We start from the raw sequence: 26,854 nt of genomic DNA, 5'->3' as shown, positions 1-26,854 counted from the left end.
GCAAGTCTAAAATGTTCAATTGTGGCTCACAGAATGCTCTGCTCTACCAGGAAATGGATGGAAGATAAGAAAATGAGTAACCCAACTCTCCAAGTAAATTAGTAGAGGAGTAACCGTATCCTTTTTGAATCTCCTTCAAAAGAAGTGTTAAAGTGTAACCGTGAGATAACGTCCAATTAAGTAAATTCAATAAATCCCAGCGGTGCTGGCGTGATACAGCAACCACTCTGCATCCTCAATGCACAGAGATTACGATGCTCTGAAGTGAAGGAAGGAAGGTACAAGTATTTTAGAGTTTTCTTTGTCAAACAAAATGTAATTCAATCCAGGCAAGTGGACAAAGTCTGCAATCATTCCATCTTAAAAGCCTGCAACTGGATACTGTGCTATATGATCTCAGAAAAATAAAAGGATTACTTAAGACTTGCTTTTTAAAGGTCACTGCTTCTGCAAGGGCAGCGTCCTCTTTGTAGAAAGAAGTCAAACCACAGAGCCCTTCCATTTGGAGTGCAACATGCAAAAAAATAAATTCACGTAAGAGTCGAGATATATAAAGCTGTAATATCCCATGTTTCTTATGTAAGCAGACAGAAGTCTTGTTCAAATCCCTGCCTTGACACAACAAAAGGTAGGTGTACATTGTGAATTGTTCATGTTCTGCGCCTATGCATTAATTTCTCAGCCACAGTCAAGATCAAAGAGGGATATTACATCATTTATGTTTATGTTTGCCATTTATGAAAACAGCCATGCATGTGATAAAAGCAAACAGAAGATGTAACAAGGTGTGAAATTGCCAATGCACATTTTTGCTTTCCTGAGACCAAAAATTAATCAGGAAGCAAAGAAAAGCACAGAAAACTGATTCTTCCTTTTTTTGTGTGTGTGTGTTCTGTTTCTAACATTTCTTAAGAAGAGTAAGGGGACATACCAAATAAATAAATAAATAAAAGTTTCTGCAGAAGACACACCATTAGTCACATCTGAATAACTACAGGAAATTATTTCACGAGGAACAGACTTTTTAGGACATTTGTTCCTCTGCAACCTTTGATAATGACATTAGCACTGAATTAGCCATCTAGGCACCAAAGGCCATATTTACAACATACTGTGCTGTGTCCCACTAATAACTGACATACAGTAATGCTTAGTAGAATAAAATGCTAATTATAGTTGAAGAGAAACCAGTGTTATCAGGTGAACAACCACTGTACCAAGACAAAACAAATAATCCAGTTTCTACTTTTTATGGTCTATCTAATGCTCTCTGCAGGCCAATTACTTTTGCCTTGGTATTTTTCACTCTGGCAGAAACAACAGCTAATGGCTCCCCATCTTACTCAGTCCCAAAGCCATAACCTTTATCTGTTATTACATAACCAAACAAAATGTTATAATTAATGCACTTAATAAAATCAGGTAAAATTGAAGAAAATAAACCTGTATTAGAAGAGTAGCCACAAGACAAGTAACTCTGGTTACACTTCAAAAGCCTCGTAAATTGTAATTTTTCACTCAGTTTCTAATTTCTTTCTCAGGCCTTTGGTGACTTCAGCATTTGAAGCAAGACTTGCCTTATTCACCAAGTCACACTAAAGGCATTGCAAAAATTGCAGGTGGCTTCAAGCAGTAGGTTAATTTAAAAAATATAGATATGTTAGTTAAAAGAAAAACACTGAAAGGAGAAGGAAGAAAAATTATTCCACTGTATTATCTCTTCATTTCTACATAGGAACTTTTAGGGCAACACCCAGTGGCTCTCTTAAGGGCACTTTTACTGTGAGCATTACACCTGGGTCAGAACTTAGGATTTAAGTTATAACTTGTCTTTCATGCTGCAATTTTTCATATCCCAAAGTGCACTCAAGTTTGTCTGATAATGGATTTCAAAACTCTTTGTCCCTTGAGAACAAAGAGTTGCAAACCATGCCTGGCTAGTTAGGCAAACAGGCTGGGCCCCAAGTTTGCAGGTGTTTGCAAGTGTTTTTGAAAACTGAGTCCAGGGAATGAAAGGTCCTTGTACTAAGTAGTATTAAATGCTATTTATATTCTATCTGAGATCTTTTGTAGGACTTCAATTCTGCACAGACCCTAAATAAGGCAAAGAGGTAAATTTTAGCCCCAGGATTAGATTAGACCTTGCCAAATAGGAGCCAAACCCTAAAACATCGTTCATATATGGAGATCATTTTCTTTTGAATGATTCTTCAAAGCATCTCTTGTGTAGATGGGGACTTCATGTTGGTCCTTTTCACACACCAAATATCAAAATGAGAACACAATCTTCAAACTGCTTTGGCAATGATGTATAATATTTCTTCACAACATCTACGTTCCAAGATGAGCCCCTGAGGTGCCAGGTCTTAGATCTCTTTGCAGTCTGAATTGACATTTTGAATGCCTCTGAAACCTGAGGTGCCCTGACCTGCACCTTGAAACAAAACAGGTCAAACAGGAGAGAGGAACCCAAATGAAGCACTCCATGGCCCTGACAGAAGCAGGGCCCCATTCCTGTAATATGAATCCATGACTAACCCAAGCAACCAGATCTGTCTCATTTGAAAAGGGGTGATCTTTCAGATGGCTCCCATCCTGCTTCCTCTAAGATTCAACACAACTCCTTAAGCTCGACACCAGGACATGACTTGACACCCAAGCTGGTCATGGCCAAGGTGCTCCCAAGACCTTGCTGCCTCCCAGCTGGACAGAAGATTGGGTTCATGAAAAGTGAAACCCCAGTTGGGTGCCTAATTGTGTTGAAGAGCCTGTTCTTTTTTTGACAAAGCTTTCCTCAGAGAACTTCTCTCTAGGCTTCTAATCCTTGGACCTAAGACACCAGAAAAATCCCTTTGCTAAAGGCAAAGAGAGCAGTGGGGATGCTGTGCTTGTGTGGACACCATGAACCAATGCTTTTAATTACCAGCACTCCCACTACAGAGAAGTGCTCTTGTGTTGGTAAACACAAACCAGGGAAAACACTTTCAATTCATACTCACATTAGAGAAATAACAGAAGTAATCTGCATGCAATTTGCATTAGCACAGGGGTGATGGCTCATCTCACTTCTGATCTCTGTTAACAGCTCAGGAGATCTGTGTGGCTAAGCACCAATGTAGTCTAAGGCCTCAAGACCTACTGTGCCCCAAAACTCAGTGTTCTTGCAGCAACTGAAGTGTGTTTAGGGCAAGGAGAGGTGTGTGCACACTAAATTCAATAATTCAAGGCTTTCTTTTCTCTGAGTGTTTCCTAAAGGAGCTTGCAAGAGAATCAGCAAAAAGAAAAAACAGAGGAAACTACAGCAACAAGCTAACATCAAGTGACCCACCCATAAGGACCTACTGCTTCTTGTGGTAAATCTTTAGATGAACACTCGATATTTTGCTACTCCTGTAAAATGGTTTTAAAATAACAGATAGCAACAAGTGCCTTGCTGCATGTGAAAAATCACTACTGAAATCCTTCCTGCAATAATCTGTGTTATAAAAATGTGTCTGCAAAATATTCTTTGTTATTAAGACCAAGTACTGATTATTGACATATAAATTATGAAAACAAATCCAAAGCTTCAAATGTTTGAATGTAGTCTTTTCCTCTTAATCAAAATATGTTGTTAATTTTGAGACAGCAGGATTCAATACATATTCCTTGAAGGACAGTGGATGCAACTAGTGAAAGCTTTGCCATTCACAAAGTATTTTACTGTTAGAGAATATTTCTAAGACTCACCTACCTAAGTGCCTACTTTTGTGGAAGCAACCCAGGAAGGTATAGCAACAGCTCACCTCTGGCACTCCTCTCTCTTGCTGACTACATGAGAGTTTCCAAAATGCACCACTTACACAAAAAACAAACAAATAATTTCTACAAAATCTACCATAAGGAAGTTACTTTGTTTCAGGGCTATCATATATTAAAACTGCAACAGGATTACAAACAAAGCCCAAAGACACCAGAAAATCTAGGCACTAAACTACAGAGCCTTTGGGGTAAGACTGCCTTGTCATTCCTCATGTGCACACCACCCCATATAGAACAGAGCCAGAATATTCAATGATACCCATCATATATCACTGCCATCTCAAAGAAACACATAACCTTTGGCAAAGCTCTTAAAAGCACATGGTTTCAAAAAATAAATTGGATTCTTGCCATTTGCCTTCTGTTTACAGAGTTGCACGGACACGCTCTCGGCTCCTGCCAATCGTGGATGGGAGATGTGAACTCTTGAAGAATGGAAGCTGCCTGCAGATCCACAAAACTGGCAGGCACGAGGCCTGAGGAAAACATGACCAGATATCACAAGAGAAAATTGTGTAATATTGAGCCCACTCATCTCAAAGGAGGGGAAGTATTTCCTCCAGCTTGTTAATCAATAAACACATTCAAGTCCTTAGCAGGAATATTGGTACACAACAGTTTTAAGGAATTTTAAGGACTCTGTATAATGAAGGCTACAAAGAGCATCATTATCTGTAACAACAATCAAGGTAATTTTTTTCTCTTGAAACCTGGAGGCTTGCAAACACTCGCCTGTATTTTGCAGGGTGCAAAGTCCCTTTCGTACAGATACAGGCTGTTTAGAAAAAATAATTCAAAAAACTGGCCTGACAAGACTGGCCCTGACCACAGCTCATTGTTTGAAAAATTTTTTTCAATTGTCAGGCCTAACATACATTCATTTGTATTTACAGCAGCATCAGCCCTGTGTCCTGCAGAGCCAGTTCCTATTAAGCTCCAATTTACTGTGATCCTCAGAAGGGAGAGGGAGACATTAGGGCATCACAAGTTGCCTGGGCTTAGGAAAAAGAGGCATCCCTGATATCCCTAGCAGGTACTTGCACTCAAGGCCAATGTGTATCTGAGACAAATATTTGTTGGAGCAGGGAAGAGAGCATGAAGAAGTATCTTCCCATAGGGTGCAGATCCAGAGGAAATTGCAATACTTGATTTTATTTTTCTAGTGCCTCTGGAAATCAAGATAGTAAGTTTTTCTGAAAGCTGGAGAACAGATTGTGGTTAAGACCAGAGCAAGATTTCTTCACACCACAGAAAAGCTGTAATTTCCCTATATTCCATTAGTGGTTTAGTTGTGAAGCCTAAGAATAAATACTATTGACTTACAAGACTCCCATAAATTCACTCCTAGCAAGTTGATAAGGACTCCAGCTCTGATCCATCAAAGCATTTTTGGAAAATGCTTAATTTTAAGTGCATGAGCGCTACCACTACTGTCAGCATTTTGCTGGATCGTAGCCACAGGGCTCAGCATTTTGCCGTAGAATTCTCATTATTGAGTACATTTATCAGACTAGCTTCCACCACACTAACCAAGGAGTGCCTTCCCTATCTTTAGTACCCTCATATCTGATTTGCATTTAAGGAAAAACTTCCTTTTAAAAACCACATGCCATTAAGAGCAAAACAAGCCAAACCACAGCTACTGAATTAAATGTAAAATGTGCCAGTTCCTGCTCTCTAGCATCTCACCTTCTTAATTCCCAAATTGACTCCTTCCTTTGTACAAGACTTGCTGCGTCCTTTTTCTAGCTGTTATCAAACTCTAAACCCAGCAAATTCATAAACCATTTTTAAATTGTGTGGGAAATTTCTGTCTCTGCCAAGCCTGCCACTCTGTATGATACAGCAATCAGTCTTGCTGATGAATTCTAACATTAAAGCCAAATTACTGAACACTCTAGTGAAATTAGGGGCAGCCAAATTAATTCCTTATGTTTCCACTTGAAGAACAGCTACTGAAGAGGTGCATCAGGTCAGAGTGAAGAATAGCCAAAGTACTGAACTCCCACTGTAGCTTGTTTTTGACTTCCTATGGTGTTTGGTCCCTCTGAATACCACCACTGTTCATATCTCACCTCTCATTCAGAAATGGGAGAACAGCATGAGCCCACCACTTGTCACAGGACCCTGAGCTGGTCACAGCTTTTTAGAACCACAATCCAGACCTCTTCCATAAGTGATTTCCCCAGAGAAGACTGGAAGGCTTGAAATAAAATTCTTAAAAGCAAATAAAAATATATCAAAGAGGTAATACTGGATCAAACCCCTAAATCAGTAAAACCTCAAAATTACTAGAGCTGAAATTGAAAGGTGTATGTACCTGTGATTGTATAAAACCCTTGGTTTGAGACTGACAGTGGCTTTTCTGGATCAGAGCAAATGCTGCCTAGGCTTCTACTGTTTCTAAGGGAAATGGCAGACAAATAAAAAAATCTAACAGATCTCACTGTTGCTGCCAGCTGGGACATCCTACCCAGTCTTTTGGCACTTAAGTGTGATCATGGGCAGTGTTAGTCCTAAAATCTCAGGTTCCAAACATTGAGATGAAGCTAACCACCCAAGTCAACACAAATCCAAGTTTTACTACAGGTGCTTGGGAAAACACCTCTTCATACTATCAAGTGAAATTTGTGTACCTTAAGCTTCCTAAAGCTTTTCCTTCACACCCCTGCAGTGTGAAACGTGAGCATGTAATACCCCTTTGGAAGGAAGGAAGAAGATGAAGCTTCACAGATGGGCTGAGTTGGAAGAGACCTGAAAGATAACCCAGTTCCAAGCCCAATGCCGTGGGCAGGGACACTTTCCAATAGACCAGGTTACCCAGAGCCTCATCCAGCCTGGCCTTGAACACTGCTGGGGAGGTCACAACCACTTCTCTAGGCAGCTGGTGCCAGTGCCTCAACACCCTCACCATAAATTTTTTTCCTTATATCTAGTCTGAACCTACCCTCTCACAGTCTTAAGGCATTATCCCTTGTCCTATCCTTAAAGTCCCCTGTAAAATCCCTCTCCAGCTTTCTTGTAGGCCCCCTTTGGGCCCTGGATGGGGCTGTAAGGTCTTCCCAGAGGTTTTCTCTCACTGGCTCTGACATCAAACTGGTAGGAATGGGATGAGATGAGTTTCTTCTCCCCTTCAAGTCAGCAGAGTGTGACCTCCTGTGCACCCTGCCACACAGAGTGTCCTGCCATGCCCTGCTCCCTCCTGGTCACTCGCAGTTCTCCCTGAGGCCGCTCTTTTTGGCCGCTCTTTTCCTGGCCCCACCGACTCATCAGCTGCTCCTGTACACACTGTGAGTTTCTGGTGGGTCTTGGCAATCCTCAGGGGCGTCCCTGGCTCAGCAGACCTTCCTGTACATCCTGATGCCCTGCTCTGCTGTGGAATGCACCCTGTCCGTGCTGTTTGCTTTGGCAAGTCCTCGACCCATGGCTTCCCAGCAGGTGAAATGATTTACCAGGTCCTTGGGGAGAAGGAGAGAGCACTTGAGGGAGCTCTAGACCGTGCCCCATTCTGGATGTCAGGAAAAACACAGTGCATTTTTATGGAATCCAAGAGGGAACTGGAGAAAACCCACAAGTTAGGAAGGCTGCAAACAGAGACTGTTCTGTCCTGGGGAAAAGGAGACTGAAAGAGAGTATGAGTCTCCAAATAAGTAAAAGGCTGCTGTCTCTGGAGCAAGACCAGCACAGTAATGAAGCACTGGAAAAATATCACCCAGTGAACCTGTGGCCTCTGTGGAGGTTTTAAAGCAGATTAGATGAGCACATCCTGAGATCCTTCCAGACACAAGGCTCTACAGAGGCACCTGGCTATCACAAGGTAAGTGATAAAAATATAAAGGATCTTGAAAGGCAGAGATCCAAGAGACATACATGTGCCATTTACTAGCTTGTAGTGCCATTTACTAGCTAGCTTGTGCCAGGAGACGTGATGGAAAAATCTAAATTGCTGAAAATGGCCAGTCACACAAAAGGATGGCACTGGGATAAAAGCATCAGACCAGAGGAAACAATACTCTGCTTTCTGGCTCTGCCAGAGATTCCTAGTATGACCATGGGCAAGTCACTTCATCTTTCTGTGCTGTTATTTGTGCAATGAAGATAATGATAATTCCTTTATCTGTACAGACTTGAGGGGCAGCAACTAACTATTCAGGTGCTGCCGGCACAATCTTTGCTTTGGCCTGCAGGCACTGCCGTAAGGCAAATAAAGAAAAGAAGGAATACCTGCAAGCATTACTCCTGACAGCTGGTTTCTTCTGTTTAAATCACAAGCAACTTGGTGATGTCACACTGAGCTCAAACACAGAACAAAACCCCTACGTGAGTGACAAAGAGGAAAATTGTGGGGAAATTTGTGGCAAAGGCTTGTTTCCATAATTTAATAACTCTCTCCCACTTCTGTTTCCAAGTGGAGGCACTAGTTCTGTGCTTAAAGACAAGCACTGTGCAAAATTGCTTTGCTGAGGGAGAACTGCAGAGTTCGCGACCGAGCAACACAAGCTCAGGATGGGCACCAACCTTTAGAAAGGGATAAATGCAGCTGCATATGAAAGCATGGCTTTTGACTCTCCCACCCTGCAGAGGCATCACTTTTCTGCAGGAAGCAAATACAGACTCTTCTGACAAAATACAGCAGGCTTTTTCAGTCCAGTTAGTTTCTGAACGTGTTGATTTAGAGTCAAACTCAAGAATATGCCAGAATGTTTTTAACATGAAAACCCAATTTAGGGACTCTCTAATCCATTTTTTCCCCTTACTGCTGACAGGATATGTCCTAAGCCCTTGTCTACTTAACTGGGTCACCACAGGCTGTGGAGGTCAGTGCAATGCAATGGTACCAGGAGAACAGCCTGGACATCTGAGGGGGGTGGGATTGCCACCCAGAAGCTAATGGTCCCAGCAGAGATTCTGGCTGTTTCATTTGGTAGCTGCACATGCACTCTCTAATGTATCCCGAGGCTTCGGTGACATCGTCTCATTCGGCATTCCCATGACATTGTAGAAAGATGGAGGAAACACAAGTTTCACTGCATCCAGATTCCTCTCTGGGTTCACAACCACTCTAACAGGATTTGGTTTTGGCAAGTTCTCCTTATACTGCTCACTTGCTTCCCCTCAGCTTTGTGACTGTCAGAAAAGAAAAGGGCATTTTAACATCAGTCACTGTGGGTTCCTCCTTCTGACGGGTTTCTTGGCTCTCTTCTCCAACCAGGGAATGACTTGGATAGATGTAAGGAAGTGCCCTAGTCCTTCCAATTTTCTCATCTTCATCTTTATTCAGTGAGTGGACTAGACCACCAAAAGACTTACTGAGAATTAAAATACATGTATGTATGTCACCATAGATGCAATACATAAAACACTTGCCTGTTTGGTAGCACCCTGCACATTTGTGACTCTCCTTCGACCAATCTTTATGCTGCAAGTGCTCACTGCATCTAGTGGCTGGCTGAAATTGTGCCTTGAGGACGTCTGAAAGTAGTCAAAGCAGCAGATGACAGGATGGCATGGATACTAGAGCTCACTGCACCAACACCAGCTGCTCACAGGCATTTGCCTGTCACCTTCACAGGACTGTGATGATGTTAGCTGCCACTTGCTCTTGGAAAAAAAGCAGCTTCCAGCACCACTGAGAATTACCCACCCAGTACAGATGGGAGCTCATGAAGGTTTTCCTTCAGACGATGCCTTGAGTCAGGGGTATCATTTCAAGATCAGACATATACAACAGTTTGCATGGGTCCAGGGCTCAGGCTGCTGAGATTGAGCAGACAGAAATCAAACCATACGGGTTCTCCACTATTCTGTTCCCCAGGTTGTTGCCTATTACCATGGCTCTCTCTCCCTAAATGTTTCCTGCATAAATGTGAGACTATAACAGTAAGTGGCATTAAAAACGTGAATGATGAATGCCATGCATCAGGCAGGATGATTAAATAACTATGTGTAGATTCTGGGGCATATTAGCTTCTCTGCCTTCTGACATGATAATTGATCATTCCTAATCTATAGCAGAAACAAAACAGAGATTACCTCCTCTCAAACAATTCAGCTTCTATTCTCCTTTATTCATTCCCCCAGCCCCTCCCTCCCACAAGGGGGAAGCCCATTAACTAGCTCTAACTGTTTTTAATTCCGTGGTATTGAAAATGGGATCCTAGCAATGCACGTAATTGATCCCATTTCACAGGACTGCCTTCCAAGGAGCAGCAAAGGTGAAGCATTCACATTATCAAGGTCACTGCAGTGAATGCAAGAATAACAAAGACTTGGATTTGCATCAGGATTCAATTACAGTGAAGTATACAAATGTTGCTAGACTGCCCCCCCAAAATGAGGAGTTCTCTAGGAGAGCTATACACGGCTAAGCAGAATTAATAAAAAGAATAACATTTTAAATGATTTTGTTAAAACCCTGTACAAATACAGTGGACTCAAACAGAATGTGTTTTGTGTTCATTTAACTTGAATTTGTAAATTTATAGGCAGCAGGTAAAGCAAGATAATTTTAAATCAATATACCTAGATCTTAAGGCCAAAAGAGATCATTTAGCACTCCCACAAAACACCACTGACTTTTCATCTTCCTTTAAATCAATAACAGTTCACTCCTGAGGGCAGATCACCAAACTTCACCACACAGTAACTTGCTGCTCCATCATGCCACTTGGTTAAAAGAATAAAACATTTTAAGATATAACTGAACTTTGTTCTAGAAATTAGTACTAAAGAAAAATAATTTGTTTTAAAAAATCAATATAACAGTTACTGAGAGCATGAAAAACAAAAGAGAAAAGGACAATTTTAAATATAGATGTAGACGCATGCACACTTCCATAAGCCTTTAGGAAAAAAAAAATCAAGGAGAGCCTGAAGAAAGGATGCATGCTTCAAGTGTAGTTTTTAAATCTTGAAGTCTGCCAGTAAATTTCCAAGCAATTTGGCAACATTTATCAGTTCATAAAAATTACAAAAAAGCCTTATTTTACAAGGCCTGCAGATACTGAACTATCACATCTGATCAGTGGGAACTGCCCACATGCATTTTTATGCTCTATAGCACTGCAGTGTACAGAATTCAGCTCTGTGGATTACCCTCCTATGGGCCTGTTTCTATCAGTGAAGAATGCATCTGAGGAAAGAAATAAATTTTGCCCAGTGTTATCATCCACTTGAACTATCACATAGCTAAGAAAACAGAAAAAAAAATAAATTCCATCCAGTCATTCAACTGCCAAGCAACTGCTTGCAGAGACTGCTTACTTTGTGTGGTATTCAATCACTTCATTACCTGTACTCCAACCAAAATTACTCAAAAGCCATTAATGCCAGTCTAACTTCTTGTGCATCACTCTGATAAGAAGTTCATATTACTTACTTCCTTCTGCAGCTAAATGGAAAGAATGCTGACCACACAGGCACGTCTTACCTTGTATCTCAAGAAAGACACTGCTATCATCCTTGCATGGTTTCCAGTGGCTGGTTAGTCTGGTGTCTGCTGCATAAATATGGACCACAAGTTCCCTCTGGATCACCAGGATGCTGCTCATTTTAAAGCTGTTTCAGCTAGCTGCATTCTCTTTTGTTTATTCTAAGACTATGGCCTTTAAAGTCTGGATGTGACATTTAAAAGGCCCAGTAAATGCCATGAACCTTGTCTAACACAGCAGTGTATTATGATCTCAGTGATCTAATTCTTGAGATAATCTCTTTACTAACAAGACTCAGGATGGCCAATATGATAAAGCTCTAGGAACTCAAAAAATATCTCAGTCAGTGACCCAATAATAAATCTGGTGTTCTGCTTCATCTTTTCCTCAGTAAGGCATGTCAAATCACATACTACAACTATATACTGAATGACCTGGGTAAAAGGATTTTCAGAATGTGGGGAAGACTCTGCACTGATAAAACAACAAAAATCAGAATGATGGCACTTTCATGCACAAGATAATCTTGCTTCCTCAATACTCTGGGGAAAAAATTATGTTTAGAGCCAAAATTTCTAGAGCCCAAACAGAAACACAAGAGCAGCTGTGAAGACATCCAGAGAAAGAAGTGTGGTGATCAAACCTACCTGAGACATCAGGCCCTTCCTTGCATTTATTTATTTGAGAAGCTACTCACTTCATCGAAAGTAGCTTCCACACAAGCAAGACAAGAATTTGATCCACTATAGGAAGGCAAAATAAAATACATCCCTCCAAAGTACTGAATTAGCCAAAGAAATGAATGAAACAGAAGACCACTTGGACCTATGGTCAGCTGCAGGTTAACACAGAGAAAATCTGCCCTTCCCTTTTGGAAGAGATCCTATTTATGGTCTTGTACTTCAGTTCTTCATCAGGAAGGACTTGAATGTACACCAGAATTCAATCTCTAACCCTGTATTCCTGTGTAGAGCTCTAAAAAGCAGTCAAGATCCATGGAGACTAAAGGAAGGACACAATAAATACGTTACATTTATGTCTCCACCTCGAATCCAGCAAAGCAGAGTGCCACTAGACCCTGATGACTTTTGGTCTCTCCCTGGCCCTGCTCATGAACTGATGGGTGACCTTGGGAAATCACTTCACTCTCTTTTGCAGCCTATAAATGCAAGTGCAGCAGGGACACTCCTGCTGCTCACAAAGCACTACCAGGCCTGCAGTTAACATCTTCCACTGCAGCATGTACACTCTCATCTTTGGTGGCAGCCTTAAGCCTGTGGTTGAAACAATCTCTCCCCTGAGATCTTATTTGCCCATTCCTTCCCAAACACTTAATTAAAAAGCCCCGAGTGATGAGTTTCTAGCTATGACCTTTTGCTGAAAATCATCTTCCCTTGGCAAGTTGTTCCTATCTTATTCCTAGACACAACTTCCAGGCTTATGCCTGCAATATGCTGCTTCTACCTAGACTTTCTTTGATGGGCTGACAAGGGGACATGTTTAATTCCCTACAACAATATTTTTTTCCATTCAAGGTGGCAGACCCCTGTGCCTGTGACATGTATCTGGAGTTACTTCACAGGCCTTTTCTCAGGGGCTCCCAAGAGTCGAGGTTTCTCTCCACCAATGCTGGCATGCAGAAATACCCTGCACAACAGAGCACAAATGGAACGCTCCTCTCTCCTGGACCTAATCCCTTTATTTCTGTATTTATTTTTTAATGTGTGTAAGTAAAGCAGGCAGAGGTGAATATTGCAGCCAGCAAGAGGTAAACCTCTGGAAATGCACAAATATGAGGAACCCTCAATATTATTGCATCAGGGCTATGGAAACCATCTGGTGCCTCACCAAGTGTTCTCCAGCACCTGATGTTACAACTGCTTGGATGATGGGAGCATCTCTGACAGGCTCTTAAGTCTCCTAAACTAGATTAATCTATATGCAGCATACAGCAAAGCTACAGATACTTCCTAATGGTCTGAAGTGCCAACTTCCATGATAAATATATGCATCCTATGTGCAATTATGCCTGCATCTTAACAGCATTGAGATGGCTGCAAGATACTAATTACCAAATAAGAATTTAGCAATTATACTCCATCATACCTTCCTCCTGACACAGCCACTTTTAAATAAACAAGGATTTGTTTTCAGCATAACCAAAGAAAGAGGTGTTTTCTCCTTTGCTTTGTTCTAGCTTACCAAGTGTGATCGTGGAATGAAAGAAGAGAAAAAAAATTCCATTTGCTGAAGTACTGCCACTGCTTCACTGAAGCCATTTCGCTGCTGTTTAAGAAACACAGTTAACCCTTTTAGGAATCAGGGGGAGGAACAATGTTACCTGAAACAGAAGCAATCTCACTAGCCAATCCCTCCTATTCTCCAGCCAGAATTTCAGTGTTTGTCATGAACTGTCTGCACACTTACCTTTACTTTAATTACCAATACCACCAGATCCAAAGTATTGCCCGTTTCTCTAACGCTGCTGTTGTTAGACAAAACCTCTTACCTGCACCATCTATGGAGATACTGGCAAGCAGTTTACACCACAAGTAAAGAGTACAGAGAAGCTTCTTTCTGAGGGATGTAATGAGAGAATTGTGCCAGTGCCACTCAGACATGGAGGCACTGTCCTTACAGCGAAGTCAGTGGCAAAGTCCCTGGTTTACTACAGTGCAGAGGGAATTAAGCCAGAGCTGAGCAATTGATGTATCTCCCCTTTGAGTGTTACCTCCTGACACAAAAATAAATGGGCATTATGGTCATCTGAATAAGAAGCTGTTTAGGTGAGATTATAGCAAGGATAACTCAAACCAGTCCAAACCATTCTATGATTCTAAGTGTGAGAATCTGCGGCAATGTGAAAGGATGCGCTGATGACAGCAATGTTTTCCCACTATTCATGCAGCATGGAGACAAATATTGTGATCTGTCTCTGTCTGCTTTTCTGGAGTGCCATTATATGACACAGTTAATAAAATTAGCAAAAAAAAAAAAAAAAAAAAAAAAGAAGAAAGGAAAAGCAACAGCCCTGTATCACAGCAATTGCAAATGATCTTTGACTTTCATCTTGTAAGAGGAGTACCAGAGACCTGTGTTTGACCCCTTTTTATGTGATGGAGGGAGGTGGAAGGGAACTTGGAGTAACCATCTAAAAATAAAAGTGTGCAAATGATGCCATGATGTACAACTATTTTGTTTACCATAATCCTTAGCCAAAGATTTATCACCGCGCTCTTAAAACATGCTGTACATCTTTTCGTTCATCTTCTCACCCCTACTTTCCCTTCTAATTGGAAGTCAGTCTGTGAAATGTAATTAAAGCTCTCATAAATACTGCCAGCAAGTGCACCCTTTTTCATCCAAGCAACTACTAACATCTCGGAGAAGACCTCATCAACTTGTAATAGAATACAGACTAATGTATCTTCTCACACACCCCACTCAGGATAAGGAAGTCAATCTTTCCACCTTCCACATAATTAAAGTCGTCCACATTATGTACTTTTCCTTCACCACTCCCTCCCCTTCTCTGACACATGTATTACCTTGTCATCAGCTGCTTTCTTTTCATTTAATTTATTCTGTTTCTACTCACTGAGCAAAATCCAGTATTTCCGAGAAGACCTGGAGCAGTCCTAGGCATCTGCTCAGTACCAGGTCTCTTCTATTAGAAGACAGCACTTTCAACTCTCCTTTAAGAGGGATTATTTCCTGCAATCTACAGAGTTTATTCATGCCTGGGAGTGAAAAAACCGACCCTTTTCCATTCACAGTAAATGACTGTGACATTAACAATGAAATTCAATGGTACTTCAAAGACTCCTATGGGCCCTAAAGGTTGTGCAAGGCAGCCTGGGGACTGAATAAAGCCCAGTTAACCCAACAGGTGGCTTCATTTGCTCTGTGAAAAATAGCTGCTGCTTCTCTTGGAGAGGAAAACACTCCTCTACTCAGCCAAACAGCAGCTGTAAAATTGTCTGACTTGCAGCATCTCTAAAGTTTTCAAGCACCCTCATGGCAAAGGGAGAAGGCGGCTGGTGAGCTTGCCAAAGCTCTCCTCCTGCTAGGGCAAAGTGCACAGAACTTCCATGGGCCACTGGATCATGAGCCATGTGCATGCCTCATCCCCAGGATCATTACTTCTGTGAGGCAGAGTAGCTGGAGATGGAGACAGGGAGGCAGGAGACCTGATGGTTCCATACCCCTGATATTTGTATGTTCTCCCATCCAGACCCTGGCACAGCATCCCAGGGCACCTGCTTGGGGCTCAGCCCTGGCCACCAGGGAGCAGAGGCAGTGTGACCCCAGAGCCTGACACAGCCCCTGGCTGGGAGGCAGCACCTCACCAGTCCCTGGCAGATGGGCTCCTGATCCAGGCTGAAAAGTTGAAGAGAGGAAGAGAAACCGGGAGGAGCCCCTGAAATCTCTGATAAAGTGCTCAAGTGGATAAACACAGCGCCAGTGTCTTTAGCAGTTTATTCCTGCTATCACTTGATTTTGTTAAGTGCTTTTTTTGGACCCTCATCAGTGAACAGCTGCCAAGCCACTCTAAATACTATTACTGTCAGAGGCCAAATAAAACCCAACTGTATTTACTGAACAGGTAGCAATTGCTCTCTTGCTAGATACCAAATCAAAAAGAGCAGGATTTTAGTTACATTTAATCGCCTGGGCACTGGAATTTGTAACAGCTTAGAATGGACACTGTCACATTATTAACAGCTCCCTTTCTAGAAGACAAAGCACAGTTCACTGAGCAGATGTATTGAAGGCAACACCTTGCACTCAGCTGGACTTGGATCAAAGATTGTCTCTCCTGACAGAAGGTGCAAAAGAGGGAAGGAGGAAATTTTCACTATTGCAAGCAATTAAGACTGGAACCAAAGGGGCCCCCTGTCACACATTTCCCCAAGCTATTCAGCACACTTTAGCTCACTAAATGCTTTGGATAAATACACTGTTGTCTGACATTTCTATCTCTAATGCTGCAGTGAAACTGAAACCACATTCAGAAAAAGCAATCCCAAACCCAACAGCCCATCTCCAGTGGACTCTGGCCAGCTCCCTCTTTCTGCTCTTAAGTTAGTTTGGCAAACAGGTTAGGAAACATTTCCAACTCACCTTAGTGCTCCAGCCCTACGGAAAGAGTTCAGCAGGGGCAAGGAGCAGCAAGAAGAGTCCCAGTCCTGGTGTGTGTCCTCTGGCCTGTCACACCACACCTCCATGCCCAGTTCCCCCATTAATGAACCAGATACCTGAAAAACCTCCCTGATTAAGACAATGCATAAAGTTTTAGGCATCGAAATAGCAGTTTATTGACATTAGGTATCCCTTCCTATGATGCTGTATCCATCAGGTCTGCATACAAGAGAGCTGAGCCAACTTGCATTAATTTGCATAATGACTATGTATTTAACTTCCCCATTTTGCCCTTAATGAAGAACAGGACACTGTACAAACTGAATTTAAAATAGCAGTTCTCATTCACTGACCAATATCAGAAGACAGAGGAAGAGTGTGAGGCCACAACAGATGCACAATTGTTACTAGAGCACAAAAACCATTATCAACTGACTACTTTATGGAGGATTTGTTTTGCTCTATAGAGATGTTCTGCAGGGGTTGCAAATAGCACTTAAAGCCCTCAGGGCTATTTAACTCTGGCAGAAGACCCCCTTGAAGCTTAAGCCAACATATAGCAGAGGGTTTGGTGCAACACCTCTGTGCAAGGCACCGGGCATTTTGTCCTTCATGGACACCCAGCTTTGCTAGTTGCTGTCTGCAGTTTTGGAGAAGGTGGAGATAGGTCTGTGCCCTCATGTGCATCCTTACCCAGTCACCCTCCAGTTCCTTTCCATGTCCTTGCAGGGGCTGAGTTGCAGCTGGGACAGAGGGATGTACAATAAATTAAATAACCCAGTCATTTCTGCAGTGATAGTCTTCCAGTTTACTGAACTGGGTGAGAGCACCTCTCTGTGGAAACTGTCCTTGCATGGCCAGGTGTTTAAAGGCTCAGGCCATAAGTCTCCAACAAGGACAGCAAACAATTTCATGCTCTTGGTGGCACCCCTCAGGAGAACAAGGCAGAACCATGGAGTTTCATGGCTTAATGATCCAAGCAGGAGCCCATTGTGGGGAAGGCAGAGCTCTGGAGATGACAGGATAATGTGTGGTGCAGATCAGCCCCCCTGTAATAAGCCACACTAATGCTGAACTGTGTGCAAGGCAACTCAGGAAACAGAATAATTAATAATCTACTTGGCTGAGCAGCACTTTCTCTCTTTGGATTGAGGCAGACTGCAGAAAGTTGGAAAGAAGCTACAAAGAAATGGCACACAGGGTCCCATAAACCCTTGCAAACCTAAGGAGGGAGGGAAAGCCCAGTTTTGTGCTTTTACCTGATTCAACTTTGCTTCCTTGTGCCTCCTTTAGGGGCAGAGAGCAAAGCGGCACAAGATTTGCACAAGCACGGTGGGAAATTGTGCTGTGTATTCCTGCAAAGGCAGTGAGCAGTGCTGGTGCCCTCCACTGGCATTTTCCACCTAATTCTCCAAATTTGCTTTTGAGGCATTGTTCTCTCTCTGCAGAGCCCAGGGGCCAGATGCAAAAGGCTCCTTGTACCACCCTGCACACCCACCACCTCTGGCCAAAACCCACAGGGCAGATTTGGTCAGATGCATAAGAGAATTTGCTGTTTTTTCCATCCATTTCCCCAGACCAGCGCTCTCTCCATGGTTTGCCAAAGCACTTAGAGGATCAGCCCAGCGTGGTTGGCCCCTCTGCACAAAGAGCAGTGGCTCGGCACAGTTCCCTGCACTGCAGCAGAAAAACCCTCACCCAGCACCACCATAGCCCATGGGTGCTCCGCATCGATTCGTGCAGGGCCTTTTGATCAGAGCTTGTATTCTTAGAAATTGCCAAGCCTGAAAAAAGAGGAAAATAAATAAATAATAACACTTCCCTTCTGGTGATTTCTATTGTACTGATCTAGCTGGAAATCCCATTAGTTACTTGCTTTTGATCAGGACTGCTCCTCCAGGACCAGGAGATGCAGCAAGCATTCCATCACGCTGGCAAAAGAGCACATCTGAAGTGTGTTTTAATTAAAACCTTCCAGCTCTTGAGCTTTTTCTAGTATTTGCATGCAGCTGAACTTTGACCCAGCTGCTGTGGAAGAAATATCATTTATTGCTGGGTTGTCTGTCACCTTAGTGCTACTCTCAGCTCTTCAGATAGAGCTCTCCCCTCTCTGTCCCCACAGTGGGGAAAGAAAGGGCAGTAATCTGGAAAAAAGTACTAGCCAGTCCTTCGACTTCTATTACATTAGCCCTTTGCAAGTAATGCAAGTGTCAGAAGTAGCATTTTGGAAATCTTTCAAGGAATGAGCAAGGGATTTGCTGTTGAAATATATTGTAATAGCAACCACAACAGAAAACGTGGAAAAAACATTCCAAGCCTCACTGAAACAACACCTCTCCAGTGAGAAGCAATCCAGGGAAGAAAAGCATTTCAGCCTGATACTATAAACACTAACTGGGAACCTGTAATTCATGCACACTGAGAGCTGGAGCTCAGTTCTGATACAGCAAAATCCTTCCTGGGATACAGAAGTCAGCTTGCTGTGTGGGTGCAGACACCAGGCACAACAGCAGCCAAGGGAAAAAAAATCTGGCCATATGAACAAATAAATATTACAAACTGCTTACTAAAGAAGGGTCATGCTCATGGCAAAAGAAATCAGACAGAAAGAAGGAGGGACCAGAGAACTGGGTGGCCTTGCAGCACAGAGAGCCACCCTCTTCAAATGTGCGCCCCGTTAGGCAGCAATTCGGCACAAGGACACGAAGAGCGGAAGGCACCTGAAGTGTCTGAGCTTTACCAAGCTCTCACAGATACCCACAAGGGTGGGTAACCTCTGTGTCCTGTCCAGCACGTGTCCTGCATGGTCATACACAAATGCACAGAATCACAGAACCACTAGGTTGGAAGAGACCTTCAAGATCCTTGAGTCCAACCCATCCCCTAAAACCTCAAATAAACCATGGCAACCTCAAATAAACCACGGCACCCATGCTGCCATGTATGTACTTACACCTTCACACTCCTACAAATTCATTTGATTAGCATGATGGGTGCATGGGAGAAGAGAAATGCCCTGTGAAGCTGCCATACTCTGAGCAGCACAGCTTCTGCCATACCCTGAGCAGCTATACCTTCTATAGCCCAGCTCTTCAATGCACAACCACTGAAACACAAATGTCCAAACTCCTGTTTCCTCCACTGTTATATTTAGTGTTTGAGGGAGATTACCATAAAGAGCTTACTTGTTTTGCTACTGCAGACAGAGAACAAGTGGCTTGTTTTATTAAATGCCTGCAAGTCCACTGCTATTTCTCTAACAGCACTGAAAGTATTTTTACATTCTTTTTTTGGCTATTTTGGAGTCCTGATATCTTAAGATACTCTCCACAGTATCATTTATGCAGACTGTTAAAAATGTAAAACTACTTTTAATGCTAAAATCAGAGAAATAACATAGGAGACAATGGAATTACCAGCTTGCAGACTGAGATTAAAGAGCTGAATGGGACTTTATCAGCAGAGAAATTTAAAAGCAACATTCATGGTGGAAAAAAACATCGATAAGTTGATGTCATCTGAGCAGTGGAACCATTTCAGATGCTTTACTTTTGGTCTCTGCCAGGTACTGTGCTCAGCACAATACAAAGAAAACTCCCTGGCCTTGAAGAACGTGTTTTAAGGGGGTTAGAATCAGATTAGTATAAGATTACTCGGCAATGCTTTAAAAATATGCCAGTAAAATGGGAAATAAGATTTTAAACCAGCTCTATCACTCTTGTAATGTAACATGAGTAATGCCCTGCAAAAACACAAGTTTCTTAAAGCTCTGACCTTGTGAAGTTCTTACTACACATAATTGCAGCATGGCCTGCTGTATGCTTTTTGGAAAAAAGTCAGTATTTGCTACTCATACACCACTAAAAACCTGGTTTCAGATTGCCCAAGGTTGCCCAATATCTGCTACTTTACCCCAAGCCTGAGGTGATGTTGCTGCTGGGGATTCTGGTGGCTCGGGGATGTTACAGAGCAGCATCAATCCTGCTGGTTGCAGCATCTCAAGCCAAATATTTGGGCAGCTCTTCCTCCCTCACACCCATCTGCATGGCACCATGTGGGTGCAGGTCATGGATTCATATTCCCCAGGTACAACCCAGGATTTGCTTTTTGTACCTCATGCCTCACACATAGCTCATTTTGAAGAGGACTAATTGCTTCACCATAAAGATGTTTTGTCTCACTGCCACTGGGAGATGGTAAAACCTGCACCCTTCTGCACAATAGACAATGTGACACAATAGACAAGCTCATTATGAGATCTTCAGCATCCTTCTTTTTCCCTTTTTCAAGAGGAGGGTGGATAGAGACAACTACTTCTTGCTATTTTTCTTTTAATCTATAAATAAGATGTTTTAATTTCATGTCAAAATTGAAATGATGCAGGAAAATGGCTTTTATTTCATCTTTTAATGTCCTTATATATCAACAATAGGGTTGTCTCACATACTTCCAGAAAAAAATTACCTCTAACTAAAAGTCATATTGTAATTTGGGGATTTTTTTTTTTTCATATTCCAAAGACTTGTCTCAGTATTCAAGCATGTATTTCTAATATGTGAAGTATAACAAAAAGACTTATAACAACTATGAAAAAGTAGCAATTACCAATAGGGGAGTTGTAAATAAAAGTGTAAAATATTAATTTGATCTATAATTCATTTGGTAGCAGACATCCAGCCATCTGGGCTGGGGTGAACTCATGACTCTGGAATAGAATGCTGGATGAAGATTTTGCATTCAGTATAAATGCAGCCATCACCAAAAAACAACAACAACAAGAAATTCAAACAACCAACCTTTTGTACAGCACCAGCTTTCAGGTTTTACTTTGCCAGTGTGTTTGCTTTTCACAGCCTGCGATTGCATGCTCAGATTGCATGAGATTGTGCTTCAAAAATATACCAAAACACTTCTTGAAGCTGATTACCAGCATATGCGTGGAACTTCACAAATGAAATTATTCTCTTTCTGGCTGAACCTTCACTGGCAGATCAACACTAATTTTCACATCTCCCTGAGCATGAAGGGTGTTCACAGCCAGCAGAAAGATCTTGCTGCAAGGGGCAGTGCAGGGTGCACTCAGCTTTAAATGGAGACTGTGGTCTCTGAGGCAGTACAGTTTACCTGCACATATTAAAATACCCCTGTATTCACCCATCCTGGTATGGAAGATATTCTTTCCTTTAGGATAACATTGTTCTAGGTTAAATGCTGCAATACCTGGGTTAACACACTGGAAGCCAGAGCTGCATCTCTAAATGGCAGTGCTTTCCACAGAGATGGGCAATTGCAAACCTTAAAACCTCTATTTATGCCACTAATAGCTCCTCTCTGGCCAGTGTCAATCTAAAGCAGAGTTTAAACTACCAGGCATGCCAAATTCATAAAGGATTGCCTGCAGCCGTTAGAATTTTCTCAGAGCCCATAAAATAATTAGACAAATTCATGTGAGAAAAATCCATTAAGGGCTATAAAGCACAAAGAAGTGTTCCCTGGAGGTTGGAGAAAGGTCTAAGGAAGCCCAGGATCCTGCTCTTAGCCCTTCTATGGTTCCACTAGTGACCATTGCTGGGAAGGTGGAGCAGCCCAGTGGATCAGGTATGGTTACAATGGATGTTTAAAGGCAAGCCCTGCCTACCATGCTGGCTGTGGAAAGGCAATTTTCAGAAGCAAGCATCTGCTTAAGCTTTTGCAGACCTTGGGCTAGCAGTTCTGGCTGAAAAGTAGAGCTGCAAGACCATCTTGCTTCTTGTGTGAGATGATGGAACATGATGCCTCTACTGCAGCATCCCCTTGGAAATTTTCTGCTATTCCTGAAGAAAATAAGTAAACTGCTCCCTTCCCCACGCCAAACCAAACAAACCTGTGAAGACTTCAGAGTTGGAAGGATCAGACCCTGAATGTTACAGGACTTGAACCCATCAATTCCCAAAGGAAATCTCTGGAAATGAGGTTCCCAACTCTTGCCTCATTTCTGATGTCTTCTTCCCAGACAGTGCAGGGCTGCAGTCTCTTGGTTTAAAGAGCATGCAGATACTGATGCAAGATTGCAGCAAGCTCCATGTTGCAGGTTTCCCTTTCCAAATAGCCCTTGGCTGCTTTTCAAAGAATGTACACCTCCTGACTGCTATGGAAAACACCTTCTCCCTTGCTGCCCTCCACTGCAGCATCCCAGCCTGTGCAATCAAAGGAAGGACCGTGGTTTTCAGCACACCTCCCCACTCCAAGAGCCTTCTAGCTGCTCCAAGCATCTAGTGGTTTTTGGTCAAGTAGGAACCCAGCCACACCTCCCAGACAGCACTACAGGTTGCCAGGTTCTGTCCTCCAACACCTTTGCTTAAAAAGCACTGCTGCTCCACAGGATGCAACTTCTATCTCTGGTTTGGCCTCAGACACGCAGACTTCTTGAGGCATTAGACATATTAACTCCTTCTCTGTTAGCAGACACATCTGTACCTTTCTTCTCCTCTTTGCCCAGAAGGAGGGCAAAAATATGATACAGGTCACAGAAGGGGTTTGAACAGTGGCTTCCGACTTTTCAAACAGAAAGCAGGCAGGGGGTTTATCTAAAAACACATAAAGAGAAGGTCTTTAAGTGCAAAGGAGTCTGTGGCATCTGGGATGCCGGCAGGAGAACTGCCCCACTCTCATACCCCCCACCTCCAGGCCAGCTCTGCGCCTGAAGCCATTCCCAGCATGGGACTTGCTGACATCAAAAGCAAAGAAAATTGCTTGGCTGTTTAGGCTGGCTTAAAGTGAATACTCCTGGCAGATTTTAAGCCTAGAAAGGTTTTAAACATTGCATCTTTCCAGTGTGCTCCTGCAATGATACGATGAGTGTGCAGGCAACCGTGAATCAAAACTGCTTGCTCCCTATGGACCCATTAGGAGACACGCCTCTGACCAGGACGTCATGGTGGGGGCTTGCTGTACACAGGGCAGATAAGGTGAGAGACCTCAAGGGAGATGCTCATCTCTGTCCAGAGTGACAGCACACCTTAATCATCCAGCCTGGTGAAAGCACTGAGAAAAAAAAAAAAGTCATGCAGTTGTCACTTGAAAAGCAAACTTCAGTATTAGCAGTACACACAGACTGCTCTGTGGGAGCCATTTAAATAGGACGAGGTTTCAAAAATATGAAAACTTGAGCAAAACCGTGAGCAAGGGAAGGATGGGCAACTCCATCCTATCATTGGCACTTATGAATTATTCACTGTGCTCCAGCCCACGTGCACCAGGCACACTTTTTAACACACTGTGAGACTGCATTACAGATGGCTCCCTGCCACCTGTGCTGGGAAGTCCCTTGGACATGTATTTTGCAGCAATGCCATAAGGGAAAAGCATGCTTGGGTCAGCTCCTGTGCCTACAAAGGGAAAAAGGTCCTCAGTCTGCCTGCTGCACCTCTAGGGTAGCCACAATGGAGGCCAGCACAATTTCTATGTCTCATGGCTGGTGGCATTGCTCATCCTTTCTAGACAAATGTTTTCCAGCAGAAAAACACCAGCAAAATCCCACAGAAACAACAGAGGTTTGCGGATTGCAAGAGGTTACAGGAAAACTAGTTCTGTATTTGGAGCCTAAGGCACTGCATCCTGCATGGATCAACCCCATCCCAAGAACTGCAAGGTCTCCAAGGCCTGGGGGAACAGAAGAATGCTGGGGTCACCAATGGAGATTAGCAATCGGCCTCTCCTTGTGCACAAAAGTTTACTGTTCCCTCTCTCTATTTCCAAATCTGATCTCAAAAGTTTGGAGTAAAATTACATCAGTCTGAAAATGCCAGATGGATTGCGAGCACCAAGTCTTTTACTCATTATTTAAATAGAGGAGAGAAGAAGGGGGACAAACTATTTTGGAGAGAACCACCTTTTTTTTTTTTCAGGAAGGAATCCCTTTGAGAGCCTAACCCAGAGGTGGTTTCTGCTGCCAAAAGCTGCCATACCCAGAAGAGGTGGTGCACATGAAGACTCACTGCACATTCTTTGCAGCTCTGAAATGAGCATGGTCTTCTTGGGATGGACAAAAGCCAAACCAACAAAACAGACCCTGGCATTTCTCTGCAGTGCTGGGTTACTGAATATGTGCCAGCAGGACTCCAGCAGCCAGACCTATCCCATGGCATGCAATTTTTCAATTTCCTGCAGCCAACAGATCTTGTAGCAGGATTTCTCCTACTGCTGCAGTTGGCCTTGTGTCACTGATTCAACTTCATTAACCAGCCTCTGTGAAAATATAATCACCATCAGAAAAACTGTGCAAGGGAAAAGATGAGACACAAGAGCTGCACCTCTTAGAGATAATTCCAGGGGGAAGATGAGTGGCTTGAGACACACTGAAGCCAGATGTGCCCTGCCTACTCTTGACTGTTGAAGTCAGTCTTTATATTCAGAATCACTGGACATGGAGCACTCCATTACTTGCCTCAAAAGATATTTTTTGGAGGCACCTTAAAAAAACAGATTCTCACTTCCCATGCTTGGCAGTTAGTCAGGTTTCAAAGTCCCTCTTTCCATCTGCTTTATTTCTGGCATGGGCACACCGATGACGGCCCAGGGGAGCGCTGAAAGAGCACATCACTGGGAAGCCCATTTGATGCTACAGCTCCAGCAGACAGGCCTGGCTCAGCTCACAAATGCATGTTGGGACCAGCCAGAGAGACAAGGAAACACAGTCACCATGGCTTTCTTTACACTGCAGTTTGGTAGAACCTCCTGTTGAACCAACCATGAGAGCACACAGGTGCAATTTCTACATCCCACAGTGTATCAAACACCCACGGCTTGATCTGCTAATATCTCCTGTGATTGTGGCTCCACTAAAATAAACAGAGAGACTTAACCAGAAGCTACACTCACCCACTTGTCCTTAGCACGGGACACATTTGTCACAGGTTTCCCATTTCCTCTAAGAGACCTTCCAATACAAAGCTGCAGGTGATAACTGTGCAAGGGGATCATTCTTGGCCTGAGGCACAGAGATGCAGCTACATGGATAAATTCTGCTGCAGCTATGGAGAGTTTGGGACATAAGTCACAAACCAGGACCTTTTCCTCACTGATCAGCGAGGTATCATCTCCTCATGCACAGCTACATTTACTGAGATTTATGTGGATTTAACAACACACATCAGGGAAAATCCAGTGGCAGCAATGAAGTACCAAGCAAACCCACTAACAGGAAAATAGACTTCTTCCAACAGTGGAGTTACTGGCAGCAGCCTTCACAACAGGAAAACAGTAAACAGCATTAGGACCGTGACACCCACTGATCTGCACTAAACAGGTGCCTTTAATGGGTGTCATACTGCTGTCCTCTAATATTCCTCCAGCAGATTCCATGCCACATCTATCAGCAGCACTCCCAGCATGCCTCTATTTCCTCTCCTCAAGAAACATATGAATGATCTGTCCAACACTTCAACAATCCAGTTTAATTACCAGGACAGGTATCTGCACTTCCTTGCTGCTGGCTGCCAAGCCTGTGCACACACACCTGGGTGGCAGGAATGAGATGCAGCCCTGCTCCAGCCAGTGTTTTTCTGTTCCACAGTGAGGATCTGCCAATCTGCATCCAGCTGTCACACTGAATTGCCCACTGGGTTTCCTGGCTGAACCTTGTCTGGAGGAGGCAGGGGGTGGCTCCAGTGATCTGGCAGCACAGTCCTCACAGTCTCCAACGCCACCTGTTAACAGTCCTGGAAGGGTTTCATAGTGGATAAATGCCACTAAATTAAATGGCAGGAAGTAAGCCAGATAGGAAGAGACCCTAAAACACAGAGCATTAGGGAGCAGAGAAGGATAGGTCAGTCTCCAGAGCTTTACAGAAGTTGTGTGATGTGTCTGGTGCGTTGATGCACACAGAAGGAGAAGTAATAATGTTCTTGCCTCCCATCATACCTCCAAGTGACAGGGGACAATGGCAACTCCATGCCTGTGTCCAGTGACAGGTCATTTCAACTTCTGGGCAAAGGAAGGGCAGAACAATTAGAGCCCTGGACAAAGGAATAAACCAGTCTACATGATCTCTGTCTGGACAGTGCAAACCAAGAATAACACAGTATGAGTGAAATCCTAGCCCTACTTGGTCAGGGAAGCAGTGACAATGTACCATACCTCATCAGCCTGAACCCAGTCACTTTAGCATCACAGTGTAGAAGAGGGATTAAATTTCCTGAAGTCATTAAAACCAATTTTCTTAGGGTAACTGTTTGTAAAGTTTAGATGTTTTAGCCATTTTTAATCAAAATGGCCTCTTAGAAATTTCCCTTTCCCAACAGGAAGGACAGCCTTTTTTTCCTGGTTTAGTGGATGGATACACCAACATGCGAAAAAGTGGAGGTACCACCAAATAGCCTAGTGTAAAAGGAAAAGTCACAAATCCTAAAAATGTGTTCTGCTGAAAGGAAACATACTGAAGACTGCAGTAATTATAACCTATGAGACAAGCACTGCCCACCTCCCACCCCCCATATTTGAAG

General features: G+C 43.1%; 1 protein-coding gene across 8 annotated transcripts in view; it reads right to left on the bottom strand.

The window, feature by feature from the left end:
- The window catches only part of EPHA5 (EPH receptor A5), a 226,803-nt gene that overhangs the window by 87,896 nt on the left and 112,053 nt on the right, over positions 1–26,854 (bottom strand). The gene's annotated exons all lie outside the window — the stretch shown is intronic.

The sequence above is a fragment of the Melospiza melodia genome, chromosome 5 (genome assembly GCF_035770615.1).
Source record: "Melospiza melodia melodia isolate bMelMel2 chromosome 5, bMelMel2.pri, whole genome shotgun sequence".
NCBI lineage: Eukaryota > Metazoa > Chordata > Aves > Passeriformes > Passerellidae > Melospiza > Melospiza melodia.
This window is presented reverse-complemented; position numbering and strand designations above follow the sequence as displayed.